Source organism: Moschus berezovskii, chromosome 5 (genome assembly GCF_049115385.1).
Source record: "Moschus berezovskii isolate FMDL1 chromosome 5, NW_MosBer_1.0, whole genome shotgun sequence".
Classification (NCBI taxonomy): domain Eukaryota; kingdom Metazoa; phylum Chordata; class Mammalia; order Artiodactyla; family Moschidae; genus Moschus; species Moschus berezovskii.
The window spans coordinates 98,090,741-98,108,804 of record NC_142464.1 but is presented as its reverse complement, the minus strand read 5'-3'; the positions used below and the strand labels follow the sequence as shown (position 1 = coordinate 98,108,804).

General features: G+C 42.0%; 1 long non-coding RNA gene across 1 annotated transcript; it reads right to left on the bottom strand.

The window, feature by feature from the left end:
- Positions 1 to 348: 348 nt before the first annotated feature.
- On the bottom strand, positions 349 to 3,716 carry LOC129562112 (uncharacterized). The gene is made up of 3 exons (XR_008687109.2): positions 3,603 to 3,716; positions 2,535 to 2,667; positions 349 to 864 (listed from the first exon to the last, which is right to left on the bottom strand). It is a non-coding gene; the product is annotated as an uncharacterized LOC129562112 (long non-coding RNA).
- Between the last annotated feature and the right edge of the window lie 14,348 nt (positions 3,717 to 18,064).

Genomic DNA, 18,064 nt, shown 5'->3' with positions numbered 1-18,064 from the left:
GAGACCTGGGTTGGATCCCTGGGTCAGAAAGATCGCCTGGAGAAGGGGTTGGGTACCCATTCTAATATCCTTGCCTGGAAAATTCCATGGACAGAGACACCTGACTGGCTACGTGGGGTGGCAAAGAGTCAGACACAACTGAGCAACTAATACTCACTTTCAGTAACAATAGGAAGGAAGTTTTCCAGTTTTAGACCTGAAGCCATGAGATCCTGTGATATAACAATACTTTATGATCAGATGTAAGATAGTCAACAAGAAGTCATAGAATTCTGAGTATAGACACACTTTATATAATAGATCTTTCCTTACAACTTACATGTTCAGGGAATCTTTATAAATAAGAATAATTTTGTGCTCTTTCTATCATTCACTGTACTAAACAATTCTTTTTTTAATTATTCCATAAACTCTTATAAAGAAAGTATTATTGTCCCTCTTTCACAGATTGGAAAACTGAGGGCTCAGAGATAAATGTTAGGGCATTTTCCAAGGTCACACTTCTGATAAACAGTGTTGTCAGGATTTAAGGACTGGTCTTTCTGTCTCTGGCCTTTCCAGGTGGTGCTAGTGGTAAAGAACCCAATTGCCAGTGCAGGAGACATAAGGGACATGAGTTTGATCCGTGGCTCAGGAAGATATTCTGGAGGAGGACATGTCAATCCATCCTAGTATTCTTGCCTGGAGAATGCCATGGACAGAGGAGCCTGGCTCGCTAGAGTCCACAGGGCCGCAAAGAGTTGAACATGACTGAGCACAATAGCACACAACTTTCTGTCTCCGAAGTGGATGTCTTTTCCCTTGATCCAATTGCTTCCATATACTGAAGCACAAGTCATATTCCAAATTCATCATTTGTCATTTCTGTAAATACATAAGATAGATCATTTGGAAAAACAAAGAGTTTTCTGAAGAAATCACCCTAATTTATCTACTTTATACTTTACAAAGTTTATATAAATTTTCCCAAGGGAGTGTAGTTCAAACTCCATCGTTAGCCCCTACATGGATGACTTTTAAGACAAATAACTAGAATAACTTCATCTTTCTCCCTGTTCTTCACTGTCCCCACCTCACCACTACCTTCAATGAAGATGCAATAAAGAGTTGCAAGCAAAAGAAATATTATTCCCATATGCATATATTCAGGCTTCCAATTGCTTTAGCCAAAGGAAGTAAGCAAGGAATAATCAAAACATTATTGCCCTGGATGGGTTTAGCAGGCCTCCTGTGGTGATTTTCCCTTCAAGAAACTAAGGAGACCCAGTAAGTTGCTGCTGGTACCCTGTATTCAAACAATTTCAGAATGAAATTTATGCTGCAAAGGAAACTCCTGATCATTAACACCTGGTGGGGTTTTGGGGTACCATTTATAGCACAATATACCACAATACATCGCTTCATCAGTATCAGACTGCTAGTCTCTGGATTAAAGAATTGAGTCTACTTGAATTAGTTAATTGATAAAATGTCCTAAAGATGGGAAGAAAAACCTCCAAAACATTCTGGGCAGATGGCAGGTATTCAAACAGATAAAAACAGTGCCTTAGAGAGGCCATCAAATGGCTACTTGACTTGCAAATATATTGTTGCTAGTATTAGAAATCAACAAGCACTATGCTAAGTGCTGTGTGTATGCATCTCTCCACTGAAAATTCACAACAGCTGTACAAGGAAGATTCCACTAATTTCATCTCACAAATGAAGGTGTCGAGGCAAGGAGTGGTTCAGCGACTTGCATAAAACCACATTGCTTGTAACTGTGGACCGAAGAACTGAACGGTTGCAGCCTAAGTAGTCTTCGTAGATGGCTCAAGTGCTAAAGAACCCAGCTGCAATGCAGGAGATGTAGGAGACCCAAGAGAGGCGGATTCGACCCTTGGGTGGGGAAGATCCCCTGGAGAAGGAAATGGCAACCCACTCCAATATGTTTGCCTGGGAAATCCCCTGGACAGGGAAGCTAACCGGGCTACAGACCATGGGGTCACAAATATTCTGACATGACTGAGCACGCACACTGTAGGCCAAGCTAAGTCTAGGCCCCATGTTTTTAGCCCAATACTGCCACTTATAGGTAAAATGAGATATTACTTCTAATGTGCTGAACTGTTCCGTCATGTCCGACTCTTTGCAAACCATTGGACTGTAGCCCACCAGGTTCTTCTGTCCATAGGGATTCTCTGGGCAAGAATATTAGAATGGGTTGCCATGCCCTCTTCCAGGAGATCTTCCCAACCCAGGGACTGAATGCAGGTCTCCCGAATTACAGGTGGATTCTCTACTGTCTGAGCCACCAGAGAAGCCCATGAATACTGGAGTGGGTAGCCTATCCCTTCTCTAGGGGATCTTCCCAACCCAGGAATTGAACTGGGGTCTCCTGCATTGCAGGCGGATTCTTTACCAGCTGAGTTACCAAGGAAGCCCGTCACGTCTAATAGGGAAATTAAATGCAAAGTCCTGGACAGACATGACCAGCATCCATTCCCTCTGTTCCCCCTACCCATGAAATCTCTGATTTTCTTTTAAGGAAATACCTGTCGTAAACATGTAGCAGTCACACAGTAAACATGATGTGAACGGGGATTTATCCTCTTCCGGGTCCAGGTGATGGTCAAGCAGCCTATTCTCATATCCATTGCAACTATGGTCAATGTATCTCAGTTCAATCTGCATGAAAGAACAGGAAATATCATTTGGTAAGGTGAGAAGTACCACTTTCTACCCTGGAAATGGACAAGGAAGTCTGTCCCTCTTTGTGATCAAGCATCTTTGTGACTGTGGGTGACATTCCAGCTTGGGATAAAGCCAGAATGAAGAGCAGTCTTAACCAAAACATATCCGATGTGGGATTGCCCTTTGACTTTCAGTTGCATGAGCCAATAAATCCACATTATTGTTCAAATCCCACTGACTCTGGTTTTCTGCAACTGAAAGCTCATCATTGATAAATAACCAGCACTGTCTACTTTGGTGTTTGAAATGATTTTAAATGAGGGATTTACTTTCTACATGCTATAGTATAAGGGCTTCCTTGTGCACATCTTCCTGGGGTAAAAGATACAGAATTCTCTCCAGATCCAAGCAGTGATCAGATCACTTTTATGCAGCTCATGTAAATTTTGTCATTTAAAATTCATTATGATAAGTTCATAAGAATAAAGGCGTTCATGCTGAGTCAATCATAGTACTATTCACCAACTTGTGTAATTATGTGAAATACACATTAAGTCAAACTCAAGGAAAACAAGCTTCATTTTCTGAGAATTTGGAGGAAAATGTTATCAGTCATAGGTACCTTTTAGTTGAAGGACAGGAAGCCATATTGAGAAATAAAACATGACCAAACAGATTGCTCCTCAGTTTGTTCAAAGCCATTTCCCCCATGAAATTTTCCTCTAGGAATTAACAAAACTTACATATATGGAGTATGACTCAGGCCCAACACTGACTTCACTTGTTGACAGCTGGAAATTTTGGCTCTCCCAGGTCAGTACCCTGACACAGCCCTTGCAGTCATGACAGACTACAACCCATGTCCAGTGTACATCTCCACACGCTTCCGCTCGGCCTTCCCTTCATGTCCCATGGATCTTTCTACTTACCTGCAGGGAGGTGGCTCAGAGGAAACCACAAAGTTTCAAAACACCTGACAAGCAAATGGCAAGACGTGCACCAGCCAAACAGAAACTGAACAGTCATCTCTCCATAAGCGTTTCTATGATAAATAAATAAATGCCACACTCATTTATCCAAACACTTGGGAAGGAGTAAGATTGTCAAGCATTTAACATTTTCTTGATCAAGAATACTGAAAGATTGAGCAATCAGGAGAGAAAATATTGTATAAATTAGAGACATTAGGGTTTCCCAGATGGCGCTAGTGATAAAGAACCTGCCTGCCAATGCAGGGGATGTAAGAGATGCAGGTTCCATCCCTGGGTCAGGAAGATCCCCTGGAGCAGGGCATGGCAACCCACTCCAGTGTTCTTGCCTGGGAAATCCCATGAACAGAGGAGCCTGGTGGGCTATGATCCAAAGAGTCCCAAAGAACCAGACACAACTGAAGAGGCTTAGCACACATGGAGAGGTGAGCCTGGAAAGCTGCTGCTGTTGATGCTATTTACTTACTAACTCATGTCCAACTCTTTTGCAACCCCATGGACTGTCGCAAAGGGGATCATCCTGACCCAGGGATTGAACCTAAGTCTCCTGAATTGGCAGGCATGTTCTTTACCACTGGGCCACCTGGGAAGCCCCAGCCTGGAAAGCTAGGGTAAGATAAATCAACCTTTGTCTGCAACGTTCTAGTCAAGTTAAGTTGAAATGATCAATAGGTGAAGTAAAGAAGGTGTCATGCCCTCCACTAGGAATCCACTGTGATTGAACAAGCAGTGTGTACTGCTCATTGTGTGAGAGAGAACTCACACCTTGGAGGGTGAACTCACAAGAAAATGGCATTCATTCGAAAGAATTTCTTTTAGATTTTGGGCTTGTGTTAGGTGATTTGGGGGAGGATTAGGAAGCAGGACTTTGCTTTAGGTTGGATGTTATTAGGAAGTGGGGCAATTCTATGATTAAAATGAGGTGAAGTTAAAGTCGCTCAGTTGTGTCCAACTCTTTGAGAGCCCATAAACCATACAGTCCATGGAATTCTCCAGGCCAGAATACTGGAGTGGGTAGCCGTTCCCTTCTCCAGGGGATCTTTTCCAATCCAGGGATCAAACCCAGGTCTCCCACATTGCAGGTGGATGACCAGCTGAGCTACCAAGGAAGCCCTAATTCTATGATAGGGTCTCTTAATAAATCCAGCCTAAACAGCGGAATGACTTGAGTTAAGCTAAAACAGTAACGAGTAAAGAAGCCGCAGGCACGCTCATCAGCCTGGATGGGGAATAGCTGATTATTTTTGTGGCTTAGTCCATGTTCATGGTTTAGTCTGTGCTCAGTTGTGGTTACGGCCTTGTTTGTGTCTGGGTCCATCAGGATCACAGAGCGGCTTGTCTGATGTCAGTGTTCTGTTAAATTGTTTATTTTAAAAGAAGGACATGAAGATCTCACTGGGAGTATGAGCCCAGCTCTTGGAATTTCAGGACAGATTTTCTCTTTCTTAACAATATGTGAGCTTTTCAGCAACAAACAATATAAAACACTTCTCCCTCATAAACATGAAACAGATCAAAAAAAGACCGAGAAGGAGATTTGTAAACCCAAAGTTATAATGTGAGTGAGAAGGAACTGGTTTCATCAAATTAACAGCAACTTTCAGCGGAGCAAACTGATAAAATCTCTCATCCTCATCACTCAAATTTGGATAAATTTTTAGACATCATCAACACAAAATTTCAAAATTAGCCAAATAAATTTTCTTTATGCCAAGAAAAACTGGGCAGAATTTTTAAGAATCCTCAAATACCCAAGCTGGAAATACTTGCAAGGTGTGAGCTGTACAGAACCATATATTTAGATGTATGCCCCTGTAAACTTTCATGGCCCTTTCGAAAAACAATTAGCCCATAGAAGTCAGGAGGTATAAAAATATACTTGTGCTTTGAGTTGTTAAGGCTGATCATAGGGATTTATTCTATGTAAATAATCTTTAAAAAGAGAAGAATTACATGCTTAAGATGTTACCATTAAACAACCAGTAAGAATTAAAATTTAATATATCCTAATTTCAAACAATAAGAGAAACTTTAAATTATCTAAGGCATAGCTTAAATGATAAGGCATAACTTAAATGATCATTACCGGGGCTGCAATGGTCCATCAGAGTTGTCCTGCTTCTAGTCCAATGGGTCTTTATATCTCTTTATCAGTCATTGAATGTGGGCAGGGCCAGGAAGGACATGACCTTGGGTGAGGTCAACTCTCCTCAGCAGGTCACCTCAGCAGCTGAGGCAATTGCTGAAGGGTCTGAGCTGAAGGCCGTCTGCTCACAATACTCCAGTGTCTGAGGCAATGAAGGAAAAACCAGGGCACAGCCATGTCCATTGCAGTCCACACCACACTGTTGGGATCCACTTGCTCACATACATACAAGGAACAGCTCTTCCATGAACCTTAAAATCTTTCTTCCTAGGGGATTGGGCAAGGAAATGAATGGAAAGAACTATGGTCCCCATCACTGCGACTAACATGGTCTCCCGCCTCCATTATCCATGGTTGCTGTTCAGTCGCTCAGTCATGTCTGACTCTTTGCAACCCCATGGCCCACAGCATGACAGGCTTCCCTGTCTTTCACCATCTCCTGGAGTTTGCTCAAACTCATGTCCATTGAGTCAGTGATGCCATCTAAACATCTCATCTTCTGTCATCCCCTTCTCCTCCTGCCTTCAATCTTTCCCAGCATCAGGATCTTTTCCAACAAGTCAGCTCTTCGCATCAGGTGGCCAAAGTATTGATATGAAAGCTTCAGCTTCATATCAATCCTTTCAATGAATATTCAGGGTTGATTTCCTTTAGGATTGACTGGTTTTATCTCCTTGTAGTCTGTTTTTAGCTGACATCTCTGCTTGTCTCAGAGGCTACCTGGTGATGTGATTCAGAAATCCATTCTCAAAAATACCTAAAGCCCTGACCACCAGGATCTTCTCAAGGCAGGATTACTATCTTTGTCTATTTTCCATGAAAACTGAGCCAAGAGGCACCTAAGTGGATCACCTGAGTTTGCTCCAGTGGTATGGGAGGCTGTAAAACACCACGTTCAATCAGAGGACACATTGCCAAAGGAAATGAAAGAGTCTGCCCGTGACCATGAGCTTCACTGGTACTCAGCACAGAGCCAGGCACCAAGAAAGCTTTCATCATCCTCAGCGAAGATGTGAAGGAGGAAAAGGAGCCTACTGTTCAGATGAAATTGCTTAGAGGGGTATGTGTGCGTTTGCGTGGGGGGTGGTATTTCATTTGAACCTGAAGCATAGCAGGTGCTCAATAAATATGATTTGAAAGAATTATGCACGTACATTTTGAAAAATAAGGAATTTGTAATCATTTACATTCTCCTTGCTATCTCCAAACAACACAGGAGCAGCTGATCTCTCACCATGAAGGAAGATGCTTATATACTACAGGATTCGGATTTTTTTTCTATTTCTATTATATTCCATTACATATTTTAGTTTTATATTTCTATTATGCTAATCCTTTGTGTTGGAGAAGACTCTTGAGAGTCCCTTATACTGCAAGGAGATCCAACCAGTCCATTCTAAAGGAGATCAATCCTTGATGTTCATTGGAGGGACTGATGCTAAAGCTGAAACTGCAATACTTTGGCCACCTCATGCGACGAGTTGATTCACTGGAAAAGACTCTGATGCTGGGAAAGGTTGGGGGCGGGAGGAGAAGGGGACGACGGAGGATGAGATGGCTGGATGGCATCACCGACTCTGTGGACATGAGTTTGAGTGTACTCCGGGAGTTGGTGATGGACAGGGAGGCCTGGCGTGCTGTGATTCATGGGGTCGCGGAGAGTCGGACACGACTGAGCGGCTGAACTGAACTGAACTGAACTGAACCCTCCTGCATTTGCCATTACAGTCTCCTATCTTCAGGCTGAAGAAGAGGATGATTACTATTTTTTCTGTGTCACAGATGAAAAAAAAATGAAAAGAGTAATAGCATGGACAGCACGATTAGTTACTTTAGCTGAAGTGGCAGCTTAGGCAAGTTTCTTAATCTGTGACCTCTGTAGTATAATAAAGCAGGCTGCTGGATATCATCTCCTTTCCATCCTTAGATTGACAGTTTTTTCATTAAATGAAAAGTGCATTTGTAGGAAATGGCAACCCACTCCACTGTTCTTGCCTGGAGAATCCCAGGGACGGGGGAGCCTGGTGGGCTTCCCTCTATGGGGTCACACAGAGTCGGACACGACTGAAGTGAGTTAGCAGCAGCAGCAATCACAAAAAGGTCTCAGTGTCTGCCACTAGAGGGCGCCACAACCCAATACTTGAGATGAGGTTGCTTCCAAGGCCACTGTCCTGCAGCCGCAGTGAGATACTGCACTGTATTACAATGCATCACTTTTTGCTGTAAAGTACTGCATTGAATTGCATCAGACTGTGTCTTGTGAATTAGATTTATATGGTATTTAATTCGACTGCCTTAGAGAAAGCCTTCTCTATTTGCTATTACATTTTAAAACTGATACCTATAATTCATGCCCATGATTGTCATGTTCTTAACAAAATCAGTGACTGAAACTGAAGTGCAAAAAGCATCATTCATTTCAGGAAATTTTTATCAGACTCATTTAGAAAGAGGAGGCATGTTCTAGTTGAAAGGGCATGGATGATGCAATCTATTTTGTGAACCACTGCCTCTTCAGAGCCTTCAAAATATTGCTTGCAGACAGTAGAAACTCAAGAACATATTTCAATGAATTAGACAAGGTTCTATTCCATGTGTGCTTTTATCATGGTGAACTTGGGCAAAATATTTAATCCAAGATTTCTCAGAGTGGGTACCCTAACTACCCATAGTTGAACCTGTTAGAAAATAGAAACAGCCTCACAGACCCAGAAAACAAACTTAGAGTTGCCAAAAGGGAAAGTGGGGGAGGGATAAATTATGAGTTTGAGATTAACAGATACATACAACATATATATTCATATATATATGTATATATAAGTTACTTTGCTGTACACCTGAAACTAGCACAAAATTGTAAATCAACTATACTGCAATAAAAAAAATATAAATTTTTAAAATAATTCTGTGAAGGAAATAAAGCAAGCAAGAAGGATGGGGAGTGCCAGCATGGGGGTGGGAGTGGAATTTTAAGTGAGGAATCTCTATGAAGGTAACAATTCAGCAAAAACTCAAGATAAGCCATATGCACGTCTCCTCTGGGGGACTGTATGTCGGGATAAAGGAAACAGCAACTGCAAACACTTTGAGTGATCATCAGGAAGGCCAGCATGGCTAGGAAAAAAAAAGTGTTGATTTTCCCTGGTATATAAATTTTCTCTTTTGATAAAGAACCCACCTGCCAGTCAGAAGACATAAGACACTTGGGTTGGATCCCTGGATTGGGCGATCTTCCAGAGAAGGAAGTGGCAATCTACTCCAGTATTCTTGCCTGGAGAATTCCATGGACAGAGGAGTCTGGTGGGCTACAGTCCACGGGGTCATAGTTCAACATGACTGAGCATGTGCAGAAACAATACACTTGTCAAAACTCATCCAATGGATCATCTAAGATTTGCACATTTCATTATACGTAAAAAAAGGGAATAGCGTTTGGTTTATACACAAATAATGAACTCTAATTAATCATGTTAATAATATTCACACAGAGGTATTTAGGGGTGAACAAGTTGATTTTTATAATTTATTTTAAATGGATTAAAACATAACATGATAAAGAATGAATAGATGGATGGGTGGATAAATAAATATACAATTTTTAAAGCAAGTATAGTAAAGGGTTGACTGCTAAATCCGTAGAGTGAGTACATAGATATTCACTGTAAAAGTCTCTCTACTTTTCTGTATATTTGAAATTTTTCATAACAAACTGATCAGTTCAAGTTTTCCTACCCCAGCACTGGTTCCAATGGAGATTTTGCTCGTGGGTTTCTGTTCTAGTAAGTCTTGATTCTCTGTCTCTTCAACTTTGTGGAAGTGGTTTGACGGTGACCTCACTTCTCTTACAGACCTAAGAAGAGTCGCTGCATTTTCAGCCTGATCAGTATTTTACTTGTTAGAACAAAGTGGTGATTTCCAAGCTCCTTAATCCTAAACAGAAACCAGAAGTCTCTACTTTATTCCGTAGATTTGTGACTGAGGCCATGAAGGGGAGGCGTGGTGGTGGCAGCTGAAGGGCCAGCTTCAGAGGGGGGACTTTCTGAGGCCTTGGACATGAACGGGACAGCTGGGGTTGGTGCCAGTGTGGCTGAGAGCAGTAACTGTCTCGTGCATCCGCTGACACATGCACCACATTGGAATCTCCACAGTGACGAAGTTGGAAACCTCAGGATGAAACCCTCAGGCTTCAGCCTCTTCCAAAGAAACCCAGCAGCAGTGGAACAGGGGTGACCTCGGATGGTTGTAGATGGAGGTCATGGAGAAGAAAATGGAGGACTCGGTTGAGATCCCTAGAGAAATCTAGAAGCCCTGAGATGGGATTTTTCTGGGACTGAGTTCTGGTGCTGTGTCGGTAGAGAACAAATCATAGTGAACCATGGGGTTATATTTACCCAGACTGACCCACAGCTTACCCTCACGAGTGTCCACATCTCCCTTGACTGAAGTTTCTGGGTTAAGACAAATTATTAGAGCAAAGAGAGTGAGGAACACAGCAGATTTCAGTGGCAGAAAAGAAAATGTGTTGAAGTTTGCAGTGTTAGCAAGCCCCAAGTAGGTCAGATAGTAACATGCTGCTGCTGCTGCTAAGTCGCTTCAGTCGTGTCTGACTCTATGCAACCCCATAAATGGCAGCCCACCAGGCTCCTCTGTCCCTGGGATTCTGGCAATGGGGTGGATTGCCATTTCCTTCTCCAATGCATGCGTGCATGCTCAGGCTCTTCAGCTGTGTCCAGCTCTGTGCAACTCCATGGACAGTAGCCCACCAGGCTCCTCTGTCCGTGGGATTTTCTAGGCAAGAATACTAGAGTGGGTTGCCATTTCCTTCTCTGAGTAACATGTGTAGAAAGCAAAACTGGTAATGTGTGTCCTGGAAGTACAGCCTGAATATCACTGAGCATGGGTGTCTGCAGACTCAAGTTCTCCAGCTTTATAAAGAATGGCAAAGAAACCAGACTCCAAGTGAGAGGTTGGCAGGAGCAAGTGCACCCTCTGGCTATAAAATTGCAACAGAAATGTGAGTCTCTGAGGTTCAGGTTCCAGGAAGATGTATCAATAGGAGCCTAAACATATGAATGCCAGTCCACTGCTTCTGATGACAACTGATGCGGATTTAGAGTGGGGTGGATGGGTGAGTTAATCCCTGCTTGTTCACTGGAGGCCTGGAAATACATGAGTCTCAGCCTACAACAGCTCAGCCTTCTACAAGCAAAGGTGACCACAGGACCTTGGTCTGGATGCAGGAAACTAAACTGTACACAGAATGAGGCAGTGGGTTCTCTGTTCCCACCCCTGCTGTCTCTCTACCTTTTCCGCAGACTTTAGCTTTGCTGGGCTGAGCATCACGGGACGGGGAAGTAGGACTGATATGGACTGCTGGACACACATGAAATTTAAAGAAGGAAGAGCTGCCCCCTAAATAACCCTCCTTCACTTATTTTCCCCTCATGACTCTTAAGAAACAATACTAGTCCCTAGAAGGATACTGTAGAAATGAAAACATTCTTCCCTTTGTCTATTGACCTTAATAGCTACAGTATTTGAAAACTCATTAAAATCAAAGCCTTTCTAACTGTATGGTGCTGGTGGTGGTTTAGTCACTAAGTTCTGCTCAACTCTTTTGTGAGCCCATGGACTGTAGCCCACCAGGCTATGCTGTCCATGGGATTTCTCAGGCAAGAATACTAGAGTGGGTTGCCATTTTCTTCTCCAAGAGATCTTCCCGACCTGGGGATTGAACCCTTGTCTCCTAGATTGGCAGATGGATTCTTTACCACTGAGCCACCAAAGAAGCTTGCATATAGGTATGTATGTGTCTATGTTTGCTTTCCTGGTGGTTCAGATGGTAAAGAATCTGCCTGCAATGAGAGAGAGCTTGGTTCGATCCCTGGGTCAGGAAGAGCCCATGAAGAAGGACATGGCAACCCACTCCAGTATTCTTGCCTGGAAAATCCCCTGGACAGAGGAGCCTGCTGCTGCTGCTGCTAAGTCACTTCAGTCGTGTCCGACTCTGTGTGACCCCATAGACGGAAGCCCACCAGGCTCCCCGGTCCCTGGGATTCTCCAGGCAAGAACACTGGAGTGGGTTGCCATTTCCTTCTCCAATGTGTGAAAGTGGAAAGTGAAAAGTGAAAGTGAAGTCGCTCAGTCATGTCTGACCCTTAGCGACCCCACAGACTGCAGCCTACCAGGCTCCTGCATCCATGGGATTTTCCAGGCAAGAGTACTGGAGTGGCTTGCCATTGCCTTCTCCGGGACAGAGGAGCCTGGTGGGTCTCAAAGAGTCGGACATGACTGAGTAACACGTTCAATTTCACTTTGTTGGAATGGGGAGGAGCTAAATTGGCAACTTCTTCAGGCATTAAAATAATAGCTAAAATGTACACATATGCATACTCTGTGCTAGGAACTGTTCTAAAGTCTTTGCACATTCACTCTGCTTACTCATTCAATCCTCACAACAATCCTATGAGGTAGATATAACTATTTTCATCATTGTCCCTGTCCCCAGATGAGGAAACCAGGGCAGAGAAGTCAAGAGTGGAAACCAGATTTGGATCCTGTTAGTCCCGCAGGCCCTGGGCCACAGGGGCTGTCATCCTGAGGTCCTTTTAAAAGGCACTGATGGGGTGAGTCTACCTAATTCCACAATTTGGTTCCACTGATGCTGCTAATGAGATTGTTCTGTGGTGGGGTTTCCTTGTTCAGAATGTGCTTGCAGGAACACGTTGGAAGACTGGAACCTTTGCCTGTGGCATAGAATGGGACAGATGAAGGGAATGGAATGTAACATTTCAAGACATGTTTGGGAAAAATATTTAGAACACGGAGCTTCTTTGACCTCTTCCCTCCTTCCTTTCAACTCTGCCTTTCGGATATTCCTCTTCTAACTGACAGGCATCTTACACAGCCCAAGACCACCAGAAAACACCCCACTTTCTCCCCAAAATACGGGTCTGCTGGGTAACCCAGGGACTAACATGCAATTGTCTTCTGGTGGCCCATCATCAAGTTCAGTCATGTCTCTTTTTCGACCCCAAGGAGTGTAGCCCACCAAGCTCCTCTGTCCATGGGACTTTCCAGGCAAGAATACTAGAGTGGGTTGCCATTTCCCCCTCCAGGGGATCTTCCCAACCCAGGGATCAAATCACGTCTCTCATGTCTCCTTCTTTGGCAGGGAGATATTTTTACCACTATCGCCACCTGGGAAGCCCCCACCCACCCCACATTGGCAGGTGGATTCTTTACCACTGAGCCACCTGGGAAACCCAAAATGTTAAAGGCATGGTTGATTTGACTTATGTGATTCAAGAAGTATCTTCCTTTCTGCAGCAATTACGTAATGATCATTGTAGCCAGCATCTAACTAGTAGCCGCTGCTGATGGGCCAGTATCATATGTTCTCACTAATCTATAAGACAATCCTCCACAGTAACAGCTCCGGTTCACAGACAGGGAGACTGAGGCTTCTGCATTCTCCTTGACTGTCTTGACTCCAGTGACCTTTGTTTTCTCAGTCATTTTTTGATTTTCCCTGTTCCTTCCTGCCCCAAATCTTTTTGTACATGCTGTTCCTTCTGACTATCACACTCTTCTCCCAATCCCCTTCAAATCATAGTACAGTTTAGAACTTATCTGTTTGTAATTATGCACTTTACTGTCATTTTAAAATAATGTCTGTGTCCCACTTGATACTCTGAAGTCCAAAAGAGCAGGAATTACAGGTGTTTTGCTCACCATCATATCCTCAGAAACTGGTGCAGTACCAGGGTCATGGTAGGAGTTCAATAACATAGATCACACTAATTAGTTTGCCCAAATTGGCAAGGCTAAGATTCAAACATAGTTCTGCCCTTGTGTACTGCCTTCCAGTGTATGCTTTATATTTTAATAAAAGAAATCAGCCCTAAATTAATAACCTAACAAGGCTTGCCGAGGAAAAGGATCCTGGCAGACAATGGCATGATCACAATTGCAAAACATCGGCCTTGGGCTGAATGACATTGCAAAGTCTTTCAACTTTTGAATTCTTGGAGACACCCTGTCCTTTCTACCTGTCTCTCGTGGTTATCTCTCCATCTGTATATCTGAGAATCTGTGGCTTTGGTTTGCACCACTCTTCTTGTCCCAGACAATCGAAGCTGCCTTCAGTCTAAGTCTGTCACTTGTAGATGTAAATATACATATATGCACATATAGATATATATACACATAGACATATAGGCATATATGTTTGTACTTTTGGAAAGGATTAAAATGATACTTGAGTCAAATTGGAAAAACTAAAACTTCAAACTAAGTTTCCTTCTAACTTTTTTTCATTAGCCACAGTCTACTTTCATTTTTCCTGTTGTAACTCCATCCTTCAGATATAAAATATAACTTCAGTCTTGGAAGCATCAGTTTTGAGATTTTTGCCCTCTCCTGTTCAGCTCAGTTCTGTCACTCAGTCGTGTCACTCAGTCTATCACTCTTTGCAAACCCATGGACTGTAACACGCCAGGCCTCCCTGTCCATTACCAATTCCTGGAGCTTGCTCAAACTCAAGTCTATCGAGCTGGTGATGCCATCCAACGATCTCATCCTCTGTCATCCCCTTCTCCTGCCTTCAATCTTTCCCAGGATCTGGGTCTTTTCCAATAAGTCAGTTCTTCACATCAGGTGGCCAAAGTACTGGAGTTTCAAGTTCAGCATCAGTCCTTCCAATGAATATTCAGGACTGATTTCCTTTAAGATTGATTAGTTTGATCTCCTTGCAGTCCAAGGGACTCTCAAGAATCTTCTCCAACCCCACAGTTCAAAAGTATCAATTCTTTGGAGCTCAGCTTTGTTTATAGTCCAACTCTCACATCCATACATGGCCACTGGTAAAACCATAGCTTTGACTAGACAGACCTTTGCTGGCAAAGTAATGTCTCTGCTTTTAAATATGCTGTCTAGGTTGGTCATAGTTTTTCTTCCAAGGAGCAAGCATCTTTTAATTTCATGGCTGTAGTCACCATCTGCAGTGATTTTGGAGCCCCCAAAAATAAAGTTTCTCATTGTTTCCATTGTTTCCCCATCTATTTGCCATGAAGTGATCAGACTGGATGCCATGATCTTAGATTTCTGAATATTGAATTTTAAACCAATAAAGAGCAGTAACAGCTGCCATATATTGAGCAACTACTATATGCAAGGCACAGGGCAGTTCACATACATCTCCGTATACAATATGACTCCACCTGAGGTCTCTATCAAGGTTTTCATTTCACATATCAGAAAACCAGGTCTCTAAGAGTTTAGCTGTCCAAGACGCGAATTTCATATATAGTAGAACCAGAGCTCAAATCACACTTGATCCCAGTGTCTCTGTGTTCACACAGAAAAATGGCCAGAACGTCTAATTCAAACCATCTCCAACAGCAGGGGCTGCTTGATCCTTATGAATAGTTAGGACAGACCACTTACCTTTCCCTTAATTTTCTCAAACTTCTTTTTCCTTTTCATTCTCCCCTCCTCTTACTCCTACAGAAAAAAAACTAAGAGCCCTGACTAAATAGTCACCCAGAAAATGTCTAAGGAACTAATTCTATATTATCTTGGGGAGAGAGAAAGATAAAAAGTAAGTATAGTTTATTAAATGCCTCCTTTGTGTCAAGTGTGTTTCAAATGCTAACCCATTTACAACAAAGCACAGAATATTATTCACATTTTGTAGGTGAAGGAGACTTGGAGAGGTTACAAAACTAAATCTCAGGTTTAGTTATGAGTCTTTTCCCTTTATAAACTTTTTCTGGACAATTTCATCCACGTTCATGCTAAAACATCAGCTAAATGTTGATTCCTCTTAAATCTAATAGGTGCTACCTATCTCCTATCTTTTGTTTCCAATCATCAATTCTTTTTTTTTTTTTTCCAGTTTCTGGACTCTTCCACTCTATACTCTTCAAAATTACTGAGGACCTCAAATAACGTGTGATTATGTGAAAGTGAAGTGATAGTCGTTCTGTCATGTCTGAGTCTTCGCAACCCCATGGACTGTAGCCCTCCAGGCTCCTCTGTCCATGGGATTCTTCAGGCAAGAGTACTGGATTGGATAGCCATTTCCTTCTCCAGGGGATCTTCCTGACCCAGGGATGGAACCCAGATCTCCTGCATTATGGGCAGATTCTTTACCATCTAAGCCGCCAGGGAAGCCCATTATATTTATTAATATTACCATATTAGAAATTTAAGACTGAGAAAACAATTTGAATTTGTCTTTAATTTATTTTAAACACAAACTGATTACATAAATCATATAACATATGGAAAATAACTATATTTTCCAAAACAGGAAAATGTATGCAAGAGAGTTCTGTTGTTTCACAGTTTGCAAATTTCTTTGATATCTAGCTTAATGGAAATTGTCTGGATTCTCATCTCTGTCTCTGCATTCAGTGTTATAATTTTGACAAAAATTGATATTCTACACATATATAGTTGGCATGAGGAGTATTTTAATAGTTTCTCTTTTAAATATTTAGGTAATCATATATATTCTTCTTTGATACTACACCAGAGTTCAACACATGGTGGTTTTTTTAAAGATTACTTGCAATGTGAAATGTGAAACCATATCTGTGAACTTTTGGTATGCAGATAAAATAAAGTCATCTGGTCTGTTTTGAACTTTGGATGGATCTTTCACCCATACAGATTTTGTGACATTATGTATTGGCCATTTGGAAAGTATTGCTTTCCTGACTTATGCAGATCTCCCAAACATTTCATTATGTAATATCAAAAATCACTCAACATCATTAATCATTAGGGCAATGCAAATTAAAACCACAATGAGATACCACTATATATCTAACTGAATGACTAAATTTAATAAGACTAACCATACCAAGTGTGGCTGAATATGTAGAACAATTAGGATTCTCACATGGACAGAATGGGGGGCAGGATTACAAACTCACCAGAGGATACTTCTGAGGATGATAGACATGGTCACTTTCTTGAGCGTGATGATGACTCCATCAGTTCAGTTCAGTTCAGTTCAGTCGCTCAGTCGTGTCCGACTCTCCGCGACCCCATGAATCACAGCACGCCAGGCCTCCCTGTCCATCACCAACTCCCGGAGTTCACTCAAACTCATGTCCACAGAGTCGGTGATGCCATCCAGCCATCTCATTCTCGGTCGTCCCCTTCTCCTCCCGCCCCCAGCCTTTCCTAGCATCAGAGTCTTTTCCAGTGAGTCAACTCGTTGCATGAGGTGGCCAAAGTATGGCAGTTTCAGCTTTAGCATCAGTCCTTCCAATGAACACCCAGGACTGATCTCCTTTAGAATGGACTGGTTGGATCTCCTTGCAGTCCAAGGGACTCTCAAGAGTCTTCTCCAACACCACAGCTCAAAAGCATCAATTCTTCGGTGATCAGCTTTCAATTTAATAAGTTTTGATATAGTGGTATACATATATCAAAACTTATTAAATTGCATGTTTTAACTATGTGCAGAATATTATATATCAACTATACTCAATAAAACTCAATATATAATAAAAAAAAATCTAACTCTCCAAACTGGAAGTTAAAGAAATGTACTAAGAATATTCCCTTCCCTTAACTTCCACATTGCATATGAAAAGTAACATAAACTTCACCTATGAAACCCATATAGCTATGAAGTTATCTCCATTATCACTGTCTTCACCTGCAAAGATAAGAGGATTGGTGGGTAATGTCTGATGCCTGATAGGAGTTCCATAAACATTTGTTGAATAAGAAGATAAATCTTCATCAGAACCTGCAGCCATTCCAAGTAAATGTGCAAGCTAAGCTCACTGTGATGACTGTACAGATGCCATTTCAAAACAAGCAACATTGTCTGAGTTGTAAGGAACAGATCAATACCTGTCTGTGAGTAGGAGTGACGGACTACAAGGGGCAGGAGAGAAATGTGTGAGGGACGGAAATATTCTCTGTCTTGATTGTAGTGGTGGTTACAGGGCGCGTGCATTCATCCAAACTCAAAGCTGTACACTTAAAATGGATACATTTTTGTACTATGTATAAAGTATACCTCAATAAAATTTAGTTAACTAGTCCTCTAGATTTCTGGGTTTGTTAGACCAACAGAAAATAAAGCAACAAAACCATAGAATATCAGATGTCAAAAGCAAAGACTATGAAGCTGTGGAAATTAGAAAAGAAATACATGGCCTAAATGACAGAGATTCAGGCATACTAATATTAATTCCAGATCAACATTCTATTCTAACTAATAAGCAGA